The following is a 27487-nucleotide window of genomic DNA, read 5'->3' as shown; positions in this document are numbered from 1 at the left end:
GGAATATTGCTGACCATAAGTATAGTGTAACCTATTATAAAAATTAATAAAACATAAGTGTTGCCATAAAGAAATATAGCGAAGAAAGCTATCTGAAAGGTCACATAGCAAATTCATAGCCACAATTAATTCTGGGGAGAAATTGGAATTAATGGGTTAGTGAAGAAGGGCTTCTTTTTTAATAGGTTCTTTACTGTTTGACATTTTCATAAAAATAAATTCACGTACTACTTATATAATTAAAAATTGAACCATATCACACATATATACAGGTGCGGCTTCCCTGGTGGCTCAGATGGTAAAGAATCTGTCTGCAAAGCAGGAGACCTGGGTTCCATCCCTAGGTTGGGAAGATCCCCTGGAGGAGGGCATGGCAACCCACTCCAGTACTCTTGCCTGGAGAATTCCATGGACAGAGGAGCCTGGCGGGTCACAGTGCATGGGGCCAGAAAGTTGGTCATGACTGAACTCAGCAGCAGCAGCAGCAGCATATCTGTATCTATGTATAGATATCATCTATCTATTTATCTATTGTCTATCTTCATTCATACACTGTAATGTGGCAGATATTGGGAAAATGACAATGACTAAGACAGACAGTTTGAGTCTGTGTTCCCCCTTCTCAGCAGCCTTTAGGGACTTCCCTGGCAGTCCAGTGGTTAAGACTTCGCCTTCCGATGTAAAGGGTGCGAGTTTGTTCCCTCGTCAGGGAAGCTAAGATCCCACACACCTGGTGGCCAAAAAACCAAAATATAAAATGAAAGCAATATTGTACCAAATTTGATAAAGACTTAAAAAAGAACCTTTAAAGAATTCCGGCTTGCTAAGTTCTTGCCCCTCCTTTGCCTACTCATTTTCACCACCACTCCATTTGAGTCTCTTTATTCCAACTATTTCATCTCCCAGAGGCACTACCCTCTCTTTCTTCTTGTTTAAATTCCATCTCAATTCTACGGTCTTCAAAGTTTTGTTCAACTCTTAGTTTCTCTGACGTAATGTGACTTGGGGAATGATTCCCAAACTTTAAGTCCTATCCTCTCTGAAGGTCAATGTCAAGTTTCTCCCTGGGAACCAATCTGCCTGTTTTGTCCATAGTGTTAAGCACATGGCTATCTACATCCACTTACTAGACAAGGAAACGAGGCTCTCTGAAAGCCAGACTGCGTCTCCCAATAGCCCGCAGCTAGTGCAGAGAAACCACCTCCACTTCCCTTCAGTTCTCATGTTAGATGCTGTCTGATGTCTGCTCGGACAGCAGGCTTGCAGTACAGAGCTCCAGCATATTCTCAGGAGACATATGAGACGTGACACACAGCACAGACTAGCCCTGCGGCGCTCCCTTGTTAAAGGCAGTGCTCGCTTTCTATCTATAGAAGAAATCCAAGATCAAAGCCACAGGTGTTTTTGTGGAAAACAAAGCACTTGCCTTCCAACCAGAAAAGAAGAGGAAGCCTTCACCTTTTCTCTGAAAGCTTGTTGAAAACATCCCTGTCCCCATGTAGGATTAACCTAAATGCTCATGCTCCCTGATGGTTCTATTCTTCATAAAAATGTGTCACTAATCTCACAGGTTTTTGGCTGAGTATAGAAGTAAAGATCTAGCTCTCCTGGGACACCGTGCTGATCTCTGGGAAGATATGATAATTAAGAGATGGATCTGGCCTCAGGAAGCTCGCAAGCTTAAGTTTTTTTCAGAAAATGTCACAAGAATCACAAGTTCCTTTGAAATCAAAGCTGCTTGCTAATCAAGCCTGTGCTTCTATCCTGACTTGGACAGATGGCACCAGTATGTTATTCCACCTGGCCTTCAGGATCAATGTAAACTGTGTCCTTGAAGATCCAATGTAATTAACATTCATCAGTCAGCAGCTATTAAGCACCTACCAAGAGCAAGGTGAGGCAAGGGCAGGGACCCAGTGCTGAGTGAGATGAGCTCCTTGCCTTTGGGGCAGTTGCACACCAGAGGTAAGTTTATTTATTTTATTATAACTAAAGGCTCTTTCTGCTCCTATCCTCTCTATTCCTCTGACTCTCTGATCTTGTGACTTGGAGCCTCTGCCACCGCCATGAAAAAAGAACATGACCACCAGTTTCATATAGCTCACAAGTCTCAGGGGAAGGATGAAGAAATCTTGGAGTAAAGCTGAGCTGTCCCAGCCCAGGCCAGGCAAATGCCCTGACGCTCATCTGAGCAGCAGTTCCATGAGAACGAATGGTTGCTATTTTAATCCACTGAGTTTTAGGGTTGCTTGTTATGCAGAGAATCTAAGCCAATCCACTGTATGATACTACATACTGTCTACGCCCTAGTCACAGCTGTCTTACAGGTAGGCAAGTCTGAGTGTTCAGAAAAACTACATGATCTTTCGTTCCTCACATTATGATTCTTAAAGTTCTTAAAATGCAGAGGACATATGAATTACTGTACAGATTTGTACATAGAACTCACGTATGCAACATTTCATGGACAAGTTAAAGAATTTTTTGAAGGTGATTTTGTTTTAATGTGGACATCTCTATTGAATTTGTTACAATATTTATTCTGTTTTTTATGTTTTGGATTTTTTTTTTTTTTTTTGCCATGAGGCATGTGGGATTTTAGCTCCCTGAGCCTGCAACCCCTGCACTGGAAGGAAAACTCTTAACTACTGGACTGCCAGGGAAGGCGCTCGAGAGTAAGATTACTTGATTAAGTGAGATTTTTTTATTTACTAACTGATTTTTTTCTTTTTTGCCAGGGTGTGGGTGCAGGGAAGGCTGTCCAAGCCTTTAGTTGCAGCATGCAGGATCTGTTGATAGTTCTCTGACCTGGGATCAGACCCAGGCTCCCTGCATTAGAAGTGTACCTTTAACCACTGAACCACCAGGGAAGTCTCTATTCACTAATTTTAGAATCTCAGTTCAGTTCAGTTCAGTTCAGTTCAGTTGCTCAGTCCTATCTGACTCTTTGCGACCCCATGAATCACAGCATGCAGGCCTCCCTGTCAATCACCAACTCCCAGAGTTCACCCAAACTCATGTGCATTGAGTTGGTGATGCCATCCGGCCATCTCAAATCTACTCTTAATTAAAATGGAACTTTATCAATAATATAAGCTTCTGGAGACAGATCAGTTCAGTTGCTCAGTCATGTCCAACTCTTTGCAGTACTATGAACTGTAGCATGCCAGGCTTCCCTATCCATCACCAACTCCCAGAGCTTACTCAAGCTCATATCCATCAAGTCAGTGATGCCATCCAACCATCTCATCCTCTGTCGTCCCCTTCTCCTCCTGCCTTCTATTCTCCCAGCATCAGGGTATTTTCCAATAAGTCAGTTCTTCCCATCAGGTAACCAAAGTACTGGAATTTCAGCTTCCGCATCAGTCCTTCCAATGAATAATCAGGACTGATCTCCTTTAGGATGGATTTGTTGGATTTCCTTGCAGCCTAAGGGACTCTCAAGAATCTTCTTCAACATCACAGTTCAAAAGCGTCAATTCTTCAGTGCTCAGCTTTCTTTAGAGTTCATCTCTCACATCCATACGTGACTATTGGAAAAACCATAGCTTTGACTAGATGGACCTTTGTTGGCAAAGTAATGTCTCTGCTTTTTCATATGCTGTTTAGGTTGGTCATAGCTTTTCTTCCAAGGAGTAAGCATATTTTCATTCCATGGCTGCAATCACCATCTGCAGTGATTTTGGAGCCCAAGAAAATTAAGTCTGCCACTGTTTCCACTGTTTCCCCATCTATTTATTTGCCATGAAGTGATGGGACCAGATGCCATGATCTTAATTTTCTTAATATTGAGCTTTAAGCCAGCTTTTAACTCTTCTCTTTCACTTTCATCAAGAGGCTCGTTAGTTCCTCTTCACTTTCTTCCATAAGGGTGGTGTCATCTGCATATCTGAGGTTATTGATATTTCTTCTGGCAATCTTGATTCCAGCTTGCACTTCATCCAGCCCAGCATTTCACATGATGTACTCTGCATCGAAGTTAAATAAGCAAGGTGACAATATACAGCCTCGACATACTCCTTTCCCGATTTGGAACCAGTCTGCTGTTCCATGTCCGGTTCTAACTGTTGCTTCTTTACCTGCATACAGATTTCTTGGAAGGTCAGGTGATCTGGTATTCTCACCTCTTGAAGAATTTTTGTTTGTTGTGATCCACACAGTCAAAGGCTTTGGCATAGTCAATAAAGCAGAAGTTAGATGTTTTTCCAGGACTCTCTTGCTTTTTCCATGATCCAGCAGATGTTGGCAATTTGATCTCTGGTTCCTCTGCCTTTTCTAATACCAGCTTGAACATCTGGAAGTTCATGGTTCATGTACTGTTGAAGCCTGGCTTGGAGAATTTTGAGCATTACTTTGCTAGCATGTGAGATGAGTATAATTGTGCAGTAGTTTGAGCATTCTTTGGCATTGCCTTTCTTTGGGATTGGAATGAAAACTGACCTTTTCCAGTCCTGTGGCCACTGCTGAGTTTTCCAAATTTGCTGGCATATTGAATGCAGCACTTTCACAGCGTCATCTTTTAGGATTTTAAATAGCTCAGCTGGAATTCCATCATCTCTACTAGCTTTGTTCGTAGTGATGCTTCATAAGGCCCACTTGACTTCACATTCCAGGATGCCTGGCTCTAGGTGAGTGATCACACCATCGTGATTATCTAGGTCATGAAGATCTTTTCTGTATAGTTCTGTGTATTCTTGCCACCTCTTCTTAATATCTTCTGCTTCTGTTGCATCCATACTATTTCTGTCCTTTATTGTGCCCATCTTTGCATGAAATATTTTCTTGGTATCTCTAATTTTCTTGAAGAGATCTTTAGTCTTTCCCATTCTATTGTTTTCCTCTATTTCTTTGCAATGATCACCGAGGAACATTTTCTTATCTCTCTTTGCTATTCTTTGGAACTCTGCATTCAGATGGGTGTATCTTTCCTTTCCTCCTTTGCCTTTAGCTTCTCGTCTTTCTCAGCTATCTGTAAGGCCTCCTCAGACAACCATGTTGCCTTTTTGCATTTCTTTTTCTTGGGAATGGTCTTGATCACTGCCTCGTGTACAATGTTATGAACCTCCATCCATAGTTCTTTAGGCACTCTTTCTATCAGATCTAATCCCTTGAATCTGGAGGAAGGGACTGTATCTCTGTGTCCACCTACCCTGACTCCACTCCTGTGATAACTCAGTGCTTCTTTAATAGAATTGTAGTCATGAAGCTTCCTGTTGCATACACAGGGCAGCCTTTCTAGAGAGCTCTGGGGCACAGTTTGTTGCTGCCAAAAGCTTGGAAGCTAAGATGTGTAAGCACTCATTCAAACATTACATATATCTTTTAGCTAAAAATTTAAAATAAAGCCAGAAAACCCCAGTCTCAGGTACACATTTCCCCAATTAAAGCAGCACAGTTTTCTTCCTCTCTACCAATCAGGTGCAAATTAGAAACAGGATATTTTTTAGAAAAATTGTCCCTCCCTCAGATTTCATCACACAGCTGCCCTCAGTGCATGTACCCTGACAATCGCAAAACGCCCAATAAACTGTTGTGCTTGAAGGAGGCGTGCTCCAAGTCCTGGCGCAGGAATTCGAATCCTCCCCCAAGCTGCCACTCTGGCTGCAGGAGGATATCGCCCGTTTCTCTGTCCAAACCTGGCCTCCGTGTGATCTAAGTCAACGCAGTCAATCTCCTTTGTTTGTCCAGCTGGACATTAGGGATGATGATACCAAAGTACCTCACCAGGGCATCGAAGACTTCAACAATGAAATCACATAGAAACCCTTGGTTGAAAAGTGCCGCAAAAAGTGGGCAGGAAAGGAAAAAACCCATTTGGCAGAAAAAGAGCGGTTGCACAGAAAGGGCCCTCCAGCTAACCAGCAGTTTCCTCTCCAGATCTTTCGATTCCCCCGGGTATTAGCCAGCGGCCAATGCACTTCTTCCCTCAACTGCAGCGACCCAGGTTCACTCATCCCAGACCCCGCCCCTTTGACTTTTGTTTTAGAGGAAGCACCGCCCACCCCCTTTCCCGGAAGCGAGGATGGACCTTACCATATACCAGCAGTTCTCTCTGACAGTCTTTATCCTGCTTCCAACTCTTTTCTCAGCTTCAAAGGCTGGAGACTGTGCGTCAGTTAAGGAAAACTCCCAGTTCTCCACAACCTCATGTTGCAAGTCTTGTCGGGTGGTCTCACATCTCTCTTGAGAATGTGGCTTCTATATCTTGACCCCTCAGGTATACTGAAACAAGAAGAGTCCGATTTTAATGCCCCCTTATTTTGCTTGTAAATTGCCAGACTCATAGGCCCCTGATAAATTTTGTTGAGTGAATAAATATTGCTATTTCTTTCTTTACAGTTTGTTTTGTTTGAATGTGTTTTGACTCGCCAACCAAATTTGAAGTTTCTCTAGGACAGAGGTTATGCCTCGCAGAGAGCAGGACCTCCGTGAGTCCTAGGAACTCAAAGTACAGTCCTGGGACCACCAGCATCAGTTACATCAGTTAGCTGTCTCGATAGATGTCTCATTGTCCTAGCAAAGTGCAACCAATTTCCTTGTTTTCTCTTTCTCTCCCCAAAAGCAATTTATACTTTTACACTATAAAAGAAAGGATAAAAATCAGTTCTGATTTATCACAGCCTAGTTAGTGTACTTTTGACAGTTCTATCACGCTTCTAATGTTACACATTTCTTGCTCTGTCTTTTTTTTGAGGAAGGTTCATGTTCAACTCATCCTCCAGTGCACAATAATCCCTTCACACACTAAATGTATTATTGAAGTGTTTGATTTCTTTCTTTGAGCTGTCCTTTGATTGTGCCTACTGCCCCGCATGCATAAACATTCAATATATGTGCCACACTATTTACCAGCTGAGCCACCAGGGAAGCCCAATAAATGTGCCAGTCTCTTGTCAATAGAGTTTTGATGAGAAATTCAGTAATTAGTAGGAGAGAGTGGCAAACCCAAAGCATTAGGGTTATAACATATCAGCATAAAGATCTTTGTTGGGAAGAGGACAGAGAATTATGAGGAGAGGAAGAGTCTGTAAATGGATGAGGCAACTAGGAAACACCTGGTGTGCAAAGATCAGTGTCTGTGTTAATATTTTTGCAAGGATAATCACAATTTCAGTTATTTTGCAGCACTACAGATTTCTGTACTGGCTCCGACTGTTGAAATATGCACCTGGAAATCTTGAGGAAAGGTTTTGTCTTTTGTTGAGCTCATCTTAAATGTTGGCTGGAACTTAATTTTTATTAGGGGAGACTTTATAGCTATTATCTGGAATGATGAGTATATGCCTTGAAGTTAACAAGGATTTCCCAGTGGAAATGTTTCAGTGTTACAAAATGGGAGATTCAAGATGCAGGAAATAAAGTTAGCATAGGAACTGGGCATCCATTTCTCCCTTCTGAATTTCTCATTCTTTTTTTTAAAACCTCTGCAGAATATGTAAAATTCTTTGGATCTGAGCTCATACACAAGCTGGGAGAAGAATCTCACAAAAGATGGAATCCTAACCATTTAATGCTATATACAATGTGATGTTGTATATTTAGAGGGGAAATGTGGAGTCACTGAGCCTCTCTCAGAAAATGAGAATATGGAAATAGAAAAATCAACAAAAGCAAATGTTGGTTCTTTGAAAAGATCAACAAAATTGACAAAACTTTAGCTGGACTAACAAGAACCAGAGTGAAGATTCAAATTACCGTACTAAAATCAGGAATGAAAGAGAAGATGTTAATATTGAACTTCCAGAAATAAAAAAGATTATAAGGAAATACTATGATTAATCAACTTTTCTAGGTGAAATGGAGAAATTCCTAAAAAACACAAAATTCTAAAACTGACTCAAGAAGAAATAGAAAATGTAAATAGAATTAGAACAAGTAAACAGATTGACTTAGTAATTTAAAAACTTTTCACAAAGGAAAGCCCAGGCCCAGATGACTTACTTCTGAATTCTACTAACCATCTAAAGAAGAATTAATGCCAATTCTTCATAAGCTCATCCAAAAAATTAGAAAAGGAGGAAATAGGCCCCAGCTCATTCCATGAGATCAATGTAATCCTGTTAACAGAGCTAGACAAAGACATCATGAAAAAGAAAATGATGGACCTACACCCCATGAACATAGACACTGTAATCCTCAACAAAACACTAACAAAATAAGTCCAGCAATGTATTAAAAAAAAAAAAAATGCTTCCAGATGCCTGACTCTCAGGAACTATATGAAATTAAAAAAAAAAAATCTTTTGTTTTACACCCCTAGATTTGGGGGAAATTTGTTACATGGCAACTGATAACCATTGTACATATTGGTACATGAGGTGCTGCCATTACAAAAACCAAATGTGCAATTGGAAGGGAGCTAGACCCTGTGGGGTCCTTCCAAAGGCCTTTCTGTGTCCCCTGCTTCTTGTTTGTAAGAAAAAGGTTTTCATTTTTCTAGACCTTCCCTGAGTTCCAAAGGGTAGACAAACAGTAACTAGGAGAATGAGGGAATGCAGAAAGAAACAATGGTGCAGGGAGCGGGCCTGGGCCTGGTTCCTCCTCTGGGTATGTGCATAGCAGTCTGAGGCAAAATCTCTGTTCTTCTGCAGGAACTAAGGCCCCCCTCCAGGTGGAGGATGGTAATTTCAGGCTGAGCACAGCCTATGGATCCCAGACTGCTTGGAACCAGAAGGCTGTTGATTGAGATTTCTGGAACACCACCCTGTTACTTCAGTTCAGTTCAGTTCAGTAGCTCAGTCGTGTCCGACTCTTTGTGACCGCATGAATCGCAGCACGCCAGGCCTCCCTGTCCATCACCATCTCCCGGAGTTCACTCAGACTCACGTCCATCGAGTCCGTGATGCCATCCAGCCATCTCATCCTCTGCCGTCCCCTTCTTCTCCTGCCCCCAATCCCTCCCAGCGTCAAAGTCTTTTCCAATGAGTCAACTCTTCGCATGAGGTGGCCAAAGTACTGGAGTTTCAGCTTTAGCATCATTCTTTCCAAAGAAATCCCAGGGTTGATCTTCAGAATGGACTGGTTGGATCTCCTTGCAGTCCAAGGAACTCTCAAGAGTGGGGTTACACACCACAATTGGCTTATAAATTCTCCTTGCATGGCCCTTGCATCAACCTTTCTCTGCTCCAAACTCCGACAACATTGACATTTCAGTTTGTTTGTGGGTCAGGCACAGGAACCTGGGATTAACAACAGGATTAACTTTGGAATCAGAAAGTGGGAGAAACATGAAAGAACTTTTAGGAAAATGTGCTAATGAAAGCTCAGGAGTTCTGACTAAGGGTTAACGAAGCCCACTGATCCCAGAGGAGGCTACCAGAGAGAATGTGAAGGGAAGGAAGAAAATGGCATTGGAAAAGGGAGGAAGAGGTACACAATGGTAAAAAGGTCAGCAACATTAAACTATGGGATTGTGGAAAACAAAATATGTGCCCAGTGACCTGGCTGAGCTGGGGAAGGAAATTTCCAGGCCGAGTGCTGAAGGAGCCTCCTGGTTTCTTCTTCCTGCTTATATTTAAATGCAAGAGGAAAGAAACAAAATCAAGAAGTATTGTTTGAAAAAAAAAAAGGAAAGACTCTGGAGGACTAACAGGTTTTGAAAGTTCTCAGCTTCTTCTCTTTTTCTCAGCTTCTTTTAATGGCCAAGAATAAAACTTAAAACTGGCTTTGAGGCAGCATCAGTTCTATTGCAGCAATCCATAATTTGTTACGCAACAATAGATAGTGTATCTACTTCCCATCACACTCATAGTAAGTCTCTAATTTTTTACCAAGGCCTTTAAAATTCCCCTTCACTTACCAACACCCATAGCACTCTCCTCCCACCTCATGGGCTCGAGCCAAGCTGAATTTCTCGCTCAGTCTTTCTTTAACACTCCAAGCACTCTTCAATCTAAGTGACTTTCTATTCTCTCGATTTCAAATGATTTCCCCCAACATGTTCATGGATGACTCTTTCCTGTAAGTCATACCTTCCCTTTGTATTTAGATCAATACAGTTGATTGATCAATATAGTGGATCAATACAACTTAATTTCTATCAATTAAGTTGAAGAGTCAAAGTTTCTTTAAGCAGGCCACATTTCAGCTGTGGTCTGAAAGACAAGATACTAATAGTATCATTTAGTAGCTGGTATTATTTTTCATTTATTGATTTGTGTATATTTCAATTGTCTCTACACATCATCAAAAATGTCAATTCCATGAGAGACCATGTCTATCTTATTTATCACTATACTCTCAATGGGGCTTTCTTAGAACCGTGCCTAGCACAGAGCAGGAAACCAATAGATGTGTGCTGAAAGAACAATGAATGAATGAGTGAATAAATGGATGCCTAGTTTAGGTGGCTGGGGCTAGGTGTCACAGCTGGCAGGGTTGAAACTGGTAACTCAACACTCATGCCTTTAACCGCTTACTTCAATTATCTGAACAATTCCAATGAAATTGATGTCGTTAATAATTTCAGATCTCTCTATTGACAGGAACTTTCTCAAGTATATAAACAGAAACACACAATAGACCCAGAACAAAAGATATTTTAAAAATTAGTTCAAGAAGCTTTTATTTTATTATTATTATGTGTTCAAAGTCTGCAAAATGTATTCATTTCATTTTGTTTTTTCTTTCTATATATTTTCCATAGAATTTTCCTTTCTTCTACCAGACTCAGGTAAGTCAGGATTTAGGGTTTCATCATTTCTCCCTTTCTTCTTCTTCAGTTTCAGATTGTTCATCAGAATAATGAACATGAGGGGCCATATGGAGATGAGTGGAAGGCGTTAGAATCACTGCATCTCTTGTTTGGAGGGTAAAATCACTCTGGCAAGTGCAGGCATGACACAAATTCATTGCCACATGGCAGTGAGTGTTCTGCCTGGGAGATTATTTTGTTAACTCCATCTGCCTGGCATCACCAGAGGCTCCAAGAGCATGCTGGAGCATTGAGACAATCTCACTTTGGGGGGAGAACCCAAGCTCTTTCATTACTGGGTTCCTCTGGGGCTGATAGGGATCCTTTCTAACTGAGAGGTCTGTTTTGATCTCACTAGGACTGAAGTCCATCACTCTGTGTGGGCTGGCCCTGTTGGCTCACTCAGCAGCCCTCAAGTATTTTAGCTTCATAGTGAAAGTTTTTCATAAGCCAAGGAGGCAGGAGAAATACACAGCAAACAGCTTTGAAAACTGTGGACAAATTTGGTCTCATTTATAGTGTCCTAATCAGTAAATCTTAATCCTCCCCCATAATAATCCTTCAATACACACACATACAGTCTCACCACACACCTTGACACATACACACATATACACCACATATATATACATATATACCCTATCTGCCTGCTAAGTCACCCGTGTCTGACTCTTTAAGACCCCGTGGACTATATAGCCCACTAGACTCTATCCATGGGATTCTCCAGGCAAGATTGGGTGGAGAATGGAGTGGGTTGCTATGCCCTCCTGCAGGGGATCTTCCCAACAGGGACAGAACCTACTTCTCTTATGTCTCCTGCATTGGCAGGCGGGTTCTTTACCACCAGTGCCACCTGGGAAATACATACATACACACACATATATACATAAACACATACACACAAGCACAGTCACTACCCCTTTAAAATCAGCATAAAATTCAACTTTAAAATTATCATAAAAACACAAAAGCTGTGGTTTTGGTATGTGTATTTTCCAGGCTACTTTAATTAAGATTTCTTGTATTTGTTCTCATTTGAAATTTCTTTCAAGTCACGTGGAAGTTAGGCAGGCAGGCTGCTGCTGCTAAGTTGCTTCAGTCGTGTCCAATTCTGTGCGACCCCATAGATGGCAGCCCACCAGGCTCCGCTGTCCCTGGGATTCTCCAGGCAAAAACACTCGAGTGGGTCGCCATTTCCTTCTCCAATGCATGAAAGTGAAAAGTGAAAGTGAAGTCATTCAGTTGTGTCCAACTCTTAGTGACCCCATGGACTGCAGCCTACCAGGCTCCTCCATCCATGGGATTTTCCAGGCAAGAGTACTGGAGTGGGGTGCCACTGCCTTTGCGAAAATACTTCCCCAAGACTTAGTCTTTGCCTAAATGCTCATCCAAACAAACCAGAGAAAACTGATAGTTATGGTGGGAGGTGGCAAATTAGTGTCTACATATGGAAATATTTGAATCAATTTCTAATAAATACCTCCTAGGCTTTCTGTGTGAAGCAATATTTTAATATGGGATTTGGCATCAAATCCTCTCTGGAATAAACTGAGGGAGGGGATGGAGAGTGAGAATTTGTTTCATGGATATTACTTTATGATATCTACTGAAAAAATGATTTGACACATAGGAAAGGGTAGGGGTGATCTGGGGACACTGAGGCAGGGTGTCCTTGCTCTACTTGAAAGGCATAGGACCCAGACCAGCCATCAGAAGACCCTCATCAGGTTGATCAGGCATATTTCCTAGGAAACTTTAGGCTTACCTGATCCCATATTCTAAGAAGCCTCTATAACTATCAATTCATCCCCAGGTAACTAGCCTCACATTGGGATTTTCAAAGCCCACAAGCCCACAGTCTGTACAAACAAATGTTTTTGTGTCCTTTCTGCCTCTCAACCATCAAAAATTATGAAAATGCTATTACCTGGTACTGTTTATGGAATGTTTGTAGACTGAACAAAGGTTGTGTCATGGGATGGACAACTCACTGGCCTAGGAATTAGGGGGTAGGTATTCTGGTCCTCTACTATTACCTGTGTAAACTCGGGGGAACCCCGAACCTCTCGGAGACTCAGTCTCTCCATTTTTCAAATGGAGATAGTGGTAATATCTGCTCTCCCAATTGGTCAGGTCAGGATCAAAGGACTTAAATGTGTGGAACAGTCCTAAAATGTGTGTCCCAGAGGGAAGGCATGATCAATATTTATGTCAAGGGATGCATGGAGTTAATTTATTACAGGTTACAGATTATTTTGGGCTTCCCAGGTGGTGTCATGGTAAAGAATCTTTCTGATAATGCAGGAGGCACAGATGTGGGTTCAATCCCTGGGTCAGGAAGATCCCTTGGAGAAGGAAATGGCAGCCCACTCCAGTATTCTTGCCTGGGAAATTCCATGGACATAGGAGCCTGGTGGGCTAGAGCCCATGGGATTACCAAGAGTCGGGCACAACTGAGCGACTGAGCGTGCACATGTACAGTTTATTTCAGGGGGCTGCATAGAGCCCAGCTGGAGAAATCGTTAATGCTCTCCCCCACCCCACTCAAGCATGTTGTCGTGTGTATATTAGCAATTCTCAACTAGAGGTGATTTTGCCACCCACGTGGCATTTGGCAATGTCTGGAGACAGTTTTGATAGTCATGGTTGTTAGAGAGAGAGCAGACGTGCAACTGGTATCCAGACGCAGAAACCAGATACCTCTAAACATCCAAAAAGGCACAGGTCAGCCCCTTACAACAAATTGCAGGACCCAAATATCAATAGGGCTGAGATGGAGAACCCCTGGTGTGTGCATATGCCTTAGAGCTAGAGAGCAGTTGTAGGATGACTTGAGAGGGTCCAGTCCTCTGAGACACACCATGAAATCTTCTCCTGGAGAGCTCAGCCAGGAGGTGGGGGTGGCTTAGTCACTAAGTCATGTTCGACTCTTGTGACCCCACAAACTGTAACCTACCAGGCTCCTCTGTCCATGGGATTTCCCACTGGAGTAGGTAGCCATTTCTTTCTCCAGGAGATCTTCCTGACCCAGGGATCAAACCCAGGGCTCCTGCATTGCAGGCAGTCTCCCTGCATTTCTGCATTTCAGGTGGATTCCTTACTAACTGAGCCACAAGGGAAGCCCTGGAGAGCTGAGCCAGGTAGAGGGTATGAAATCCCCTGCAGTAATTATGCGGGGGTGGTGGGGTAGGGGAAGCTCCTGAAGTATCTTAGCAGTAGCTGTCAATGTGTGGTCCTCAGACGAGCAACATCAGCACCGCCCCAGGGAGCTTGTTAGACATGCAAAGACTAGGCCCTCACTCTGGACATGCTGCTGGTGCCTGGCAATCTGCATTTTTAACAAGCCCTCCTGGTGATTCAAACCCAGACTGTAGGTTGAGAACCCCTCACTGAATAATATCACGACTCAGATCTTGCCACGTGGCACCCGGAAAAAGAGTTAACTTGGGCCAGCTGTGGGGACTCCTGACCATCTTTTTAGCCCAGGAATCTCCTTGCTAGCAGCTCTACGCTTCAAAGAGCTGAGGCAACCTCTAGCTGCAGAAAGCAAGTGTCGTTATGACTTTGACCTCCTATTATAAGACGCCTCGCTGAGAACCACCTGGGGGAGGAATGCCCCAGATGGCGCACACTCACTTGTGATGAGATGTTTGGGTGACAAGGTTTTTCTTAGTAGAGGACAGGAGTAGCTTAACGCTTCCCTGGGAGGGGCTGGCTCCCAGGTTCATGGTCTTGCCGCAAGGTATGGCCCGATGTGGAGCACTACTCTTTCCAGTTGGTCCTCTGAGGATGCGGTTGAGGCATAAGTGGGGGTGAGTAGCCAACGAAGTTTCCAGAACTTGTGTTTTTTCCTTCAACAGAGACTCCTCAGTTTCTAGACTTTTACTAATGGGACAGGTTCAAGCCCCAGTGGGAAGAGATACAGTAAATTCCTTTTGTCTCCAGATCTCGTGTCTGGGCCCATCTCTCACATGATCTCTGATCATATGACCCTGGGAAAGTTGATTAACCTTCTTAAGACCACACTGCTTCATAAGTAACTTTGTAGGAATAATACACTTTCACTACTCCATGACAATACTCATTCATTTAATAAACACGTGTTCCATACATACTAAGTGGCATGGAAACTTGTAAGTGGGAACTGAAGATGCATGATGCCAAATCAACTGGAAACACACATGTCCACTCAATGTTTACAACATAAAGTGATAAATGCTGCATGAAGCCTGATGGGAGCCCAGAAGAGGCGGTGTGGAGGGCATCTATCGATCTCCAGGCCCCCTTGTTCTGACAGCAGCACCCAATTCAGTGTTGGGTAGCTAGGCTTCTCCCTTGGGACCCAGTGTTGCAGAACATGCCCATCAAGCACTGTAGCTTTCTCCCGGCTGAGGGCTGGCCCGGGAGCCCTGCTTGTTCAGTCAGTCATGTCATCCCTGGAAGTACATTTTTGAGCTAAGGAGGCAAAGGCTGAAAAACATTTGAGTCTCATTTTTCCTCACAGGGGAAGTATGAAAAGACCATCTGTTTCTCTTTCTTGGATTCCAGCACTGCTTTCTGAGAAAGTATTGTTCAGCTCATCCTTCAGTTCTACGAGGACCCGACACGCAGTCAATAGATGTATTCTTCCTGACCCAGAGTTGCTTCTGTTTCTCACAACCAGGGGACTCTAATTCATACAGGGACTGTGAGTGTTCAATGTGCAAAGGTAGGTCCACCAGGAAGCTCGCTGAGCTTGGGCATCCGGACACTTGCCTGCAAAGATGCCTTCCAAGGCACCCAAATGGATCCTGATAACATATTCAGAAGGTCAGAGGTTTTCATTGCAAAAGAAGATTTTAATAGCAGTTGGTTATGAGCAATGCTCCTTTCGACCCTGGCTTTCTCTTATCACATTTCCCCTTGTCTTGGGTGAAAATGGAGTGACATTTTGAGAGCTCAGTTTAGGGGAAGCCAAGAAGAGAATACATTTAGTTTGAGCTTAATGGAATAATTAGCAGATTTTCAGTCATTTTCAGATATAATGAAGTATTTCTAGTCTTTCCAGTTTAGGAAAACCACAGGTTTTAGGTATCCTAAAGTCATCTATAATAAAAAAAAATTTTTTTTGATCAACTGTGTTAGAAGAATGACTAAATTATATTGCTATTTCTCTATTGAAAGATTATATTATAAATAATATTATAAAACTGTTGTTACATAAAGAGGTGATAAAAGACTATGCAGCCCAATGAATTGGGGGAAACTAATACAAAGACATACCAGATAATTAATTGCTTAAAGAATTCACTGATTTTTGTAATGTATTAGTTTTCAAAACTTGCATTTGTTGTAGTTTTTCTCATTCTAAAGAAATATTCATGTTTACATCTAATTTTATATTATTTTCTTAAAGAAGGTCTTCCAAATTGAATTAGGATCGGGCCCACGAAACACAATCCAGCCCTGAAGATAACAGTACATGTGGGAGACTTCCGTGGTGGTCCAGAGGTTAAGAATCCTCCCGCCAATGCAGGGGCCCCTGGTCCAGAAAGATTCCACGTGCCGCGGGGCAACTAAGCCCATGTACCGCAGCTCCTGAAACTTGCAGACCTAGAAACCCATGCTCCACAACAAGAGAAGCCACCACAATGAAAAGGCCAGGCATTGCAACTAGCGAGTAGTCCCCACTCACCGCAACTAGAGAAAAGCCTGGATAAAGCAAATCTAGAGAGAAACCTGCAGCAACAGAGACCTAGTACAGCCAAAAAATAAAACAAAAAGTTTTTTAAAGATTGCATATGGGATGGCCCTTTGGAAGCTGTGACACACTGTGTCAATGTAAAGGGTAACACTTACCCAGCAAACATTTTACTGACAGCTACATTTTAATGCCAGGCATTGGATAGCACTGATGATACAAAGTCACAGCCCTGGCGGGTGCATGGCGCAGGAGCAGCCAAGAGGAGCTACCCCACATCCAAGGTCAGGAGCAGCTGCAGATAGGAGTTACCCCACTTCAAAGGTCAGGAGTGGCAGCCAAGAGGAGATAACCCACGTCCAAGGTAAGAGAAACCCAAGTAAGACGGTAGGCGCTGAGAGAGGGCATCAGAGGGCAGATAGACTGAAACCACAATCCCAGACAACTAGCCAATCTGATCACACGGACCACACAGCCTTTTCTAACTCAGTGAAACTAAGCCATGCTGTGTGGGGCCACCCAAGACGGACGGGTCACGGTGGAGAGGTCTGACAGAATGTGGTCCACTGGAGAAGGGAATGGCAAACCACTTCAGTATTCTTGCCTTGAGAATCTCATGAACAGTATGAAAGGCAAAAAGATAGGACACTGAAAGATGAACTCCCCAGGTCGGTAGGTGCCCAATATGATATTGGAGATCAGTGGAAAATAACTCCAGAAAGAAGGAAGGGATGGAGCCAAAGCAAAAACAACACACAGTTGTGGATGTGACTGGTGATAGAAGCAAGGTCCGATGCTGTAAAGAGCAATATTGCATAGGAACCTGGAATGTTAGGTCCATGAATCTAGGCAAATTGGAAGTGGTCAACAGGAGATGGCAGGACTGAATGTCAACATTCTAGGAATCAGTAAACTAAAATGGACTGGAATGGGTGAATTTAACTCAGATGACCATTATATCTACTACTGTGGGCAGGAATCCCTCAGAAGAAATGGAGTAGCCATCATAGTCAACAAAAAAGTCCGAAATGCAGTACTTGGATGCAGTCTCAAAAATGACAGAATGATTTCTGTTCGTTTCCAAGGCAAACCATTCAATATCACGGTAATTCAAGTCTATGCCCTGACCAGTAATGCTGAAGAAGCTGAAGTTGAATGATTCTATGAAGACCTACAAGACCTTCTAGAATTAACACCCCCAAAAGATGTCCTTTTCATTATAGGGGACTGGAATGCAAAAGTAGGAAGTCAAGAAACACCTGGAGTAACAGGCAAATTTGGCCTTGGAATATGGAATGAAGCAGGGCAAAGGCTAATAGAGTTTTGCCAAGAGAACACACTGGTCATAACAAACACCCTCTTCCAACAACACAAGAGAAGACTCTACACATAGACATCACCAGATGGTCAACACCAAAATCAGATTGATTATATTCTTTGCAGCTAAAGATGGAAAAGCTCTATACAGTCAGCAAAAACAAGACTGGGAGCTGACTGTGACTCAGATCATGAATTCCTTATTGCCAAATTCAGGCTTAAATTGAAGAAAGTGGGGGAAACCACTAGACATTCAGCTATGTCCTAAATCAAATCCCTTATGATTATACAGTGGAATTGAGAAATTGATTTAACAGACTAGATCTGATAGGCAGAGTGCCTGATGAACTATGGATGGAGGTTCGTGACATTGTACAGGAAGCAGGGATTAAGACCATCCCCACGGAAAAGAAATGCAAAAAAGCAAAATGGCTGTCTGAGGAGGTCTTACAAAAAGCTGTGAAAAGAAGAGAAGTGAAAAGCAAAGAAGAAAAGGAAAGATATAAGCATTTGAATGCAGAGTTCCAAAAAATAGCAAGGAGAAATGAGAAAGCCATCCTCAGTTAGTGACCATTGCAAAGAAATAGAGGAAAACAATAGAATGGGAAAGACTGGAGATCTCTTCAAGAAAATTAGAGATACCAAGGGAACATTTCATGCAAAGATGGGCTCAATAAAAGACAGAAATGGTAGGGACCTAACAGAATCAGAAAATATTAGGAAGAGGTGGCAAGAATACACAGAAGAACTGTCCAAAAATAACTTCATGACCCAGATAATCATGATGGTGTGATCACTCACCTAGAGACAGATATTCTGAAATGTGAAGTCAAGTGGGCTTTAGGAAGCATCACTATGAACAAAGCTAGTGGAGGTGATGGAATTCCAGTTGAGCTATTTCAAATCCTGAAAGATGATGCTGTGAAAGTGTTGCACTCAATATGCCAGCAAATTTGGAAAACTCAGCAGTGGCCACAGCACTAGAAAAGGTCAGTTTTTATTCCAATACCAAAGAAAGCCAATGCCAAAGAATGCTCAAACTACCACACAATTGCACTCATCTCACACGCTAGTAAAGCAATGCTCAAAATTCTCCAAGCCAGGCTTCAGCAATACGTGAACCGTGAACTTCCAGATGTTCAAGCTGGTTTTAGAAAAGGCAGAGGAACCAGAGATCAAATTGTCAACATCACTGGATCATGGAAAAAGCAAGAGAGTTCCAGAAAAACATCTATTTCTGCTTTATTGACTACACCAAAGCCTTTGACTGCGTGGATCACAATAAACTGTGGAAAATTCTGAAAGAGATGGGAATACCAGACCACCTGACCTGCCTCTTGAAAAACCTCTATGCACGTCAGGAAGCAACAGTTAGAACAGGACATGGAACAACAAACTGCTTCCAAATAGGAAAAGGAGTACATCAAGGCTGTATATTGTCACCCTGCTTATTTAACTTCTATGCAGAGTACATCATGAGAAATGCTGGGCTGGAGGAAGCACAAGCTGGAATCAAGATTGCTAGGAGAAATATCAATAACCTCAGATATGCAGATGACACCACCCTTATGGCAGAAAGTGAAGAAGAACTAAAGAGCCTCTTGATGAAAGTGAAAGAGGAGAATGAAAAACTTGGCTTCAAGCTCAACATTCAGAAAACTAAGATCATGGCATCCGGTCCCATCACTTAATGGCAAATAGATGGGGAAACAGTGGCTGACTTTATTTTTCTGGGCTCCAAAATCACTGCAGATGGTGATTGCAGCCATGCAATTAAAAGATGCTTCCTCCTTGGAAGGAAAGTTATGACCAACCTAGACAGCATATTAAAAAGCAGAAACATTAGTTTGCCAACAAAGGTCCATGAAGTCAAGGCTATGGTTCTAGTAGTCATGTATGGATGTGAGAGTTGGACTATAAAGAAAGCTGAGGGCTGAAGAATTGATTCTCTTGAACTGTGGTGTTGGCAAAGACTCTTGAGAGTCCCTTGGACTGCAAGGAGATCCAACCAGTCCATCCTAAAGGAGATCAGTCCTGGGTGTTCATTGGAAGGACTGATGTTGAAGCTGAAACTCCAATACTTTGGCCACCTGATGCAAAGAGCTGACTCATTCCAAAAGACACTGATGCTGGGAAAGATTGAGGGCAGGAGAAGGGGATCACAGATGATGAAGTGGTTGAATGGCATCACCAACTCGATGGACATGAGTTTGGGTAAACTCTGGGATTTGGTGATGGACAGGGAGGCCTAGTGTGCTGCGGTCCATGGGGTGGCAAAGAGTTGGACGTGACTGAGCAACTAAACTGAACTGATGATACAAAGTAGAAGAATCCAGAAATTCCCAAACCTGGCTAGCAGGCAGAAAACTGATAAGCTTTGAAAATATACAGATGTCTTGATCCAAAGGAGACTCACTGAAATCAACTATAGAGATGGAGCCTATGAATCTATATCTTAAACAAATTCCTCAGGGGATTTTATGCAGCTGAACCAGCCAGCATCGGTCCTCCAGCAATCAGAAAGCACTGGAATGAGACTTTCCTTGCTGCCTTCAAATTACTTTAATTCCAGTGCGAGAGACTGAAAACTAAGTGCATAGTTACAGTATTATGTGATAAAAGCTATATGAGAGATACAGGCATTTGAGAAACAGGGAATTCATCTACATCTACGTCAGATTAGAATGTTAAGGAAGCCTTCCTTAAGGAGGTGATGCTTGCATTACACCTATTTCTGGTGAAATCAAAGAAAGGTAAGTCCCTTCTTTTCTCAATATAAGATTGTACGTTCACATCCTAAAGCTAAAATCTCTGACCTTGGCTGATTATTCCCTATTGTGCCAGCACCATGCAACACGGTAACTTTGTCACTGCCTATGTTTTTATAGATGAGGGGACAGGCTCAGAGAGGGTAAGCAGCCTGCCCAACCCTCACAGCTAAGTGGTGGACCAAAGCACCAGATCCCAGCAATCTGACTCCAAGTTCACACACTTCCCACCTTAGTACATGCCACCTTCCTTTAATCACATATATGACTTGGAAGGGCAGCAGCCTTCAGAACTTTGCTATTCAGAGTGGGATCCAAAGATGAGCAACCAGGTCACCAGGGAGCTTGTTAGAAATGCAAAACTCTAGATCTATTGAATCAGAATCTGCATTTTAAGAAAACCCAGGGGCACAAGGGATGAGAGGAACACTTCTGGGAAAGAGGAGACAGGTGAAGAAGGAAGTTTCTTTCCTACAGATACAGGCCAATCTCATCCCAAGGAGGTCAGGATATATTGAAAATATTCTTTTCCAGAGGAGGGAATTCCCAAAGATATAAAATAGGACACTGTTCTCACTCAGATGTTCTGTTTCCCCCAATCACTTCATTTGGAACCTGCCTTGTTCAATATGGCAGTAACTGGTCACATGTGCAGCTGGGCCTTTGACATGTGGATTGCTCAAACTGAAATGTGGCCCAGTGTAAAATGGGGCTTCCCAGGTGGCACAAGTGATAAAGAATCTGCCTGCCAATGCAGGAGATGCAAGAGGCTTAGATTTGATCCCTGGGTTGGAAAGATGCCCTGGAGTGGGAAGTAGCAACCACTTCAGTATTCTTGCCTGGAAAATTTCACAGACAGAGAAACCTGGCAGGCTACAGTCCATGGGGCCACAAAGAGTCGGACATGACTGAGTAACTGAGTGCACCAGGTAATTAATGCACACCAGGTTTTGCAGACTTAGTATGACAGAGAGCACCTTTTCATCGATAATTGTTTATATTGATTGCAGGTTGAATTGATAGTTTGGGGGATCTATTTGGTTCGCTAAAATGTATTATTACCATTAATTTTACTTATCTCTTCAATTTTTTTTAGCATGGGTTCTAGATCATTGTAAATTACATTTGGAGCCTGGTGTGCTATAGTCCTTGGGGTCACAAAGATTCGGACATGACTGAGCGATTAAAGTATACCAGGACAGCAAGCATTTGGGGCTTGTATAACATTTCTGTTGCACAGCATGGATTTAATTCTTCAGCTTCTGCAGCAAAGGAAGACTGAAATTTCCTTGCTTTTCTATTAATGGTGAAAGGTGACAGCAGGTTCTTACTTTAAAGAAATTCAGGGGCTCCACATCTCCATTAAGATCAGGTTAGAGGCTAAGCAGCGTGTCTTCCACATGGGTTGAGCCAAGAGAGAATCCAAGCTTGTCTCTAGGTTTGACAAAATGGCAAATCTGGTATCTACTTGTGTAAGGACTTTGGATTTGGGGCTGGGAGATGGGTCAGTTTCTGGGGAGCAAGACAGGACAGCTGGAGAATGAAAGAGGACTCAGTGTTGTGGAGGCCTCCACAGCACAGGGGAAGGTAGATACATTTCCCATGCATTGGCCCCTTGAGGGTAACAATGCCATTTGACTTCTTGAGTCCTTCTTGGCACAGGACATGCTTAGCTGTCTCTCATCCTAAGCGGACAGAGAATACACAGATGGAATAAATATTAAGTTGTGTCTCTGTGGATTATCCACACAAAGGTTAACAGAAAAAGAAAGAAAATGCAGAGCAAGGCATCTTTTCTATACAGTTACCTTTCAAGCACACATGCTGTAATTATATAGCAGGCAGACTGAAAGAGGAGAATGAGCTGGGTGCTTCCTGGAGACTAAGGCTGCAGTCTATATGGAGTTTTCCGGACCTTCCAAGGTTGGCTTCACGGTGAAATAACTTTCAGCTGGTCCTACAAACTGCTGCTTTCAGCCGGGCTCAGCAGCTTAGTTCCTTGGTCCAAGAAGCGAAGAGAACCCTGAAGGCTGCATTTTGAAAACCAAAACAAAACCTTGCTAAATGTGTTCCAGCTTTTCCTGTCCCAACCCAGACAGCTGCTTCGTGGAGCTCATGGATGTCAGTGCTATAGAACACTTCAAACAGGAAGGCAGTTTCCATGATTTCCAAGTGAGTGAGAAGGTGCACTCATCTTTGGAGGAGGGGTTGGTGGAGGACTTCAAAAACATTGACTATATAGAAGAAAATATGCGTTGTTTGTCATTAAGTGATGGTAGATGAGACTAGGACAAAATGTTGGTGTCAGTGGGTGAAACCCAGGCATGGTCTTTATTTTATGGGTTGGATATTAATTATACCCAAGCTCTTTGTTAAAATAAGTAAGGAGTGAGGGAGATCCCAGGCTTTGGGGAAAGAAACAGAAAAAAAGCTGTGACAAGGTCCAGGCCCATTAGGTGACATAACTTGGCAATGTAACCTAGTGCTGGAGGGTAGGAAACAAAATCCTTTAAGAGAACTTGGAGGCGGCTTTTGAAAGATTTTGCATTGTTTGTTAGAATGCAATAATGTCTTATAGGGAGGAGATAGATAGGAATAATAATAGCCTTCGTGGGAACATCATCTATGTCAGACTATGCCCCAGACACTCTCACTCATTCATTCTTGATTTTCATATCAAGTCTGCCAGGTAGGTGCAGATGAAAAGTTTGAAGCTAACAGAGATTGGTTCATGAGTTTAAGGAAAAAAGCTGTCTCTGTAACATAAAAGCGCAAGGTGAAGCAGCAAGTGCTGCTGTAGAGAACGCAGCAAGTTATCTCTTCTAGATACATTTTAAGATTTAGCTTAGATCACTAATGAAGGCGGATCCATGAAACACCAAATTTCCAATGTAGACGAAACAGCCTTATGCAGGAAGATGTCATTAAGGACTTTCATAGCTGAAGAGGAGAAGTTAATACCTGGCTTCAAGGTTTCAAAGTCCTAATAACTACAATTAAAAGCCATACTTGTAAAATTTTGAAGTAATATTTATAAAATTTTATGCTATGAATCTCTTAGCAAATGTTCCTTGTCTAGACTTAAAGAAACCAGTGTATCATGGTTTTGACATACACTGAAGGCAATATATGAATATATGAATGCATATTTCAGCAAGGGGCTTCCCAAGTAGCACAGTGGTAAAGCATTCTGCCAATGCAGGAGATGCAAGAGGCAAAGATTTGATCCCTGGGTCGAGAAGATCCCCTGGAGAAGGGAATAGCAACCCACTCTAGTATTCTTGGAAAATTCCATGGACAGAGGAACCTGGTAGGCTTCAGTCTCTGGAGTCACATAGAGGCAGATACAACTGGGCAAGTACACATATGTTAACAATGAGAAAACTAAGCAGGAAGTGTGTGTGTGTGTGTGTGTGTTTGTACACATGTCTTTCAAGTAATTTAGAAATGTTAAATCAAAAATGGTAATTTCGCAATTTTTGATAGAAAGAAGAGAGAGACAGGCTGACTCTTGCAGAAGCTAATGCAGCTGGTGACTTGAAGTTGAAGCCAATGTTCATTTACTGTTTGGAAAATCCTAGAGCCCTTAAGAATTATGCTAAATCTACTCTGTCTGTAATATATAAATGGAACAACAAAGCCTGGATGACAGCACATCTGTTGAGAACTTTTGCTCGGAAAAAAAAAAAGATCCTTTCAAAATATTACTGCTCACTGACAATGCACCTGGTCAGCCAAGAGCTCTGATGGAGATGTACAATGAGATTAATGCTATTTTCATGCCTGCCAACACAGCATCCATTCTGCTGCTCATGGATCAAGTAATTTCAACTTTCAAGTCTATTAGTTAAAAAATATGTTTTATAGGACTACAGCTACCATAGCAAGTGATTCCTCTGGTGGTTTTCGGCAAAGTCAATTAAAAACCTTCTGGAAAGGATTCACTATTCTCAATGCTGTTAAGGACATTTGTGATTTATGTGTGTGTGCACGCTAAGTCGCTCCAGTTGTGTTCGACTCTTTGTGACTCCATGGACTGTAGCTGGCCAGACTCTTCTGTCCGTGGGATTCTTCAGGCAAGAACACTGGAGTGGGTTGTCATTTCCTCCCCCAGGGCATCTTCCCTGACCCAGGGATCAGACCCACATCTCCTGCATCTCCTGCAGGATGGATTCTTTATCAGGGTGCCACCGAAGGTCTATGGAAAGAGGTAAAAATATAGCCCTAATAAGAATTTGAAAAAGTTGATTTCAACCCTCATGACTTTTTAGGGTTCAAGACTTCAGAGGAGGAGGCAACTGCAGACGTGGTGGAAATGCCAAGAGAACTAGACTTTGAAGTGAGGCCTGAAGATGTGACTGAGTTGCTGCAAATTTCATGATAAAGCCTCAATGGATAAGGAGTTGCTTATTACGAATGAGCAAAGCAAGTGGTTTCTTGAGATAGAACCTATTCCTGGTGAAGATGTTTTTGTGAAGATTGTCAAAATTACAAGAGATTTAAGCTATTACTGAAGCTTAGTTGATACCATGCAGTGGCATGGTTTGAGAGGATTGATTCCAATTCTGAAAGAAGTCCTACTGTGGGTAAAATGCTTTCAAAGACCATTTCATGCCACAGAAAAATTGTGCAAGGAAGTGTCAATCAATGTGGCAAACTTCATTTCTGTTTCACTTTAAGAAATTGCCACAGCCACCTCAATCTTTATCAGTCACCACCCTGATCAGTCAGCAGCCATCAATGTCATAGTAAGACCCTCCACCGAAAAAGAATATGACTCACTGAAGGTTCAAACGACGGTCAACATTTTTTAGCAATAAAGTATGTTTTAATTAAGGTATGTATGTTGTTTTTTAAGACATAATGCTCTTGTACACTCAATAGGCCACAGTATAGTGTAAACACACTGGGGCTCAATTTATTCTAATATTCACTTTATTACAGTGGTCTGGAACGGAATTCACAATATCTTGGAGGTTGGCCTGTACTTGGGGCCAAAATACAGACTTGCTCAATAGGACAGATATAGGAATAAGTCCCCTTGTCCACAGTGGTAGCCTGTCAATCACCCTGATGAGCACCTTTGGAGTATACTTGTATTTTGTGGGCAGAGGACACATGGGAACAGAGAGGGTCTCACCAGTGGGGGGCCAAATTAAAACTCTATGAAAATTAAAAAGGCTTCACATGGCTTGTGTCTGTTTAGTGTTTCAGGAATATTTGGCACCTCATGAATATTAGGTTTCTCTCGGTCCTTCCATCCTTTCAATATTCAACACTGAAGTGCTTGCTCTACTTATTAACACATTTATTCAATATATCTTATGAATTCTGACTATGTCTTACAAGGTACTTGCTTACTCATTATCTATGCTTAATACATGTCATGACTTTCACATCTTCTATAGTAGAATAGGATATTTTTGAATGATACTAGAAAGGCTCATCACAACCGTTTAATGCAAACTATTTCCACTGGGGTAGAAGCTCTCTCAGGTTAGATTTTGTCTGACTTGTTTCTTGCTGTGTCTTTACTGTCTAGTGTACTATGAGTAGTCTTTAAATTGTTAAATGAGTGAATGAACATCGTAGAAATAGGGAAATACAGAGAGAATAATTAGGCTAGAGAAAGGAAAGAAGCATGTGAGTCCAAAGCTTCCTCTGCTAAAAGCCATACATGGGTCCCAAGATCACAGACGCCTTCCTGTCCCATGTGTTAACCAGGTCTGTGATTCTGCCAGAGCAGTGACTCCTGAAGCATGACCCCCAGACCAGCAGCAGCAGCAGCAGCATCTGGGCAGAAATTCAAACTGTTCCCCAGACCTCTTCCCCATCTACTGAATCAGAAACTCGGTTGGTGGGCCCATCAATCGGTATTTCCACCAGCCTTCCAGCTGATTGTCAACTGTGCTCAGAGTTGAGAACCACTGTGCTGGAATATTGTGGTGTCATCATGTTTTATTTCAATACACTTGCCTTGCAGGACACTGTGTTTCTCCTCTCTAGAAACAGAAGTCCAGTTTCATTTGTTTGTATAGGAAACCATCCCTGGGTTTGCAGCCTCCTGGGTTGATGATGCTTCCTCACTGACAAATGCTAATGGGCAAGACCTGCCCAGGATGCTGAAGGTGAGGCACGACCCATATGCCAGCTCTTTCTAGAGTGAAGGTGCAAGCAGGGAGACAGGACAGAGTGTGGATAAGGACGAATCAGGCTAAAGCCAGCCACGTGAGGGGTTTTCCTCCAGGTTCATCAGAAGCTCAGGCATGCACTGTTTTTGTGAGCAGCACCCTCTTTCAGCTACCCAGTCTTTACTAGCAGACTTGGAGCCCCTGGGTGGAAATAGATGCAACTTGGGCCCAATAGGTGGTCAGAGAAAGCTGGACTTAGAAGGGAATTCAGCATCACATGACTAAAATAGCCAAGTACTGTGTTTGTCTTCGCATGAATTTTTTTTTTAAATTACAAATGTATTTTAAAATCTTGTTTTGCTTGTGTGTGCACACTCAGTCGCTCAGTCATGTCTGACTGCGATCCCATGGACTGGAGCCCACCAGGTTCCTCTGTCCGTGGAAGTTCCCAGGCAAGAATACTGGAGTGGGTTGCCATTTCCTACTCCAGGGGAGCTTCCTGACACAGGGATTGAACCCAGGTCTTTTGCATCTCCTGCACTGGCAGGTGGATTCTTTACCACTGTGCCACCTGGGAAGCTCCATGCTCTGCTTAGTTCTAACTATGTATTTATTGCATAAAATTTGAAAGACATAGAAAAGTATAAAGGAAAGATTGAATCATCCATTACCCTACTGCCTAAAGATGACAACTCAGTGTTTTAAAGTATTGCATTTGAGATAAAATAATTAATAATATTAATAGATGTTGTATATAATAACTTTTACAGAGTAGGAAATCTTGATTTTGCTTCCTTTGTAAATACTATATGCTATACATAGTATACTATATGTTTTGATACTATAATACTATACATAATTCTTCATAAGCATCACTTTTTAAAGAAAATTTAAATTT

Source organism: Capra hircus, chromosome 6 (assembly GCF_001704415.2).
Source record: "Capra hircus breed San Clemente chromosome 6, ASM170441v1, whole genome shotgun sequence".
NCBI lineage: Eukaryota > Metazoa > Chordata > Mammalia > Artiodactyla > Bovidae > Capra > Capra hircus.
This window is presented reverse-complemented; position numbering follows the sequence as displayed.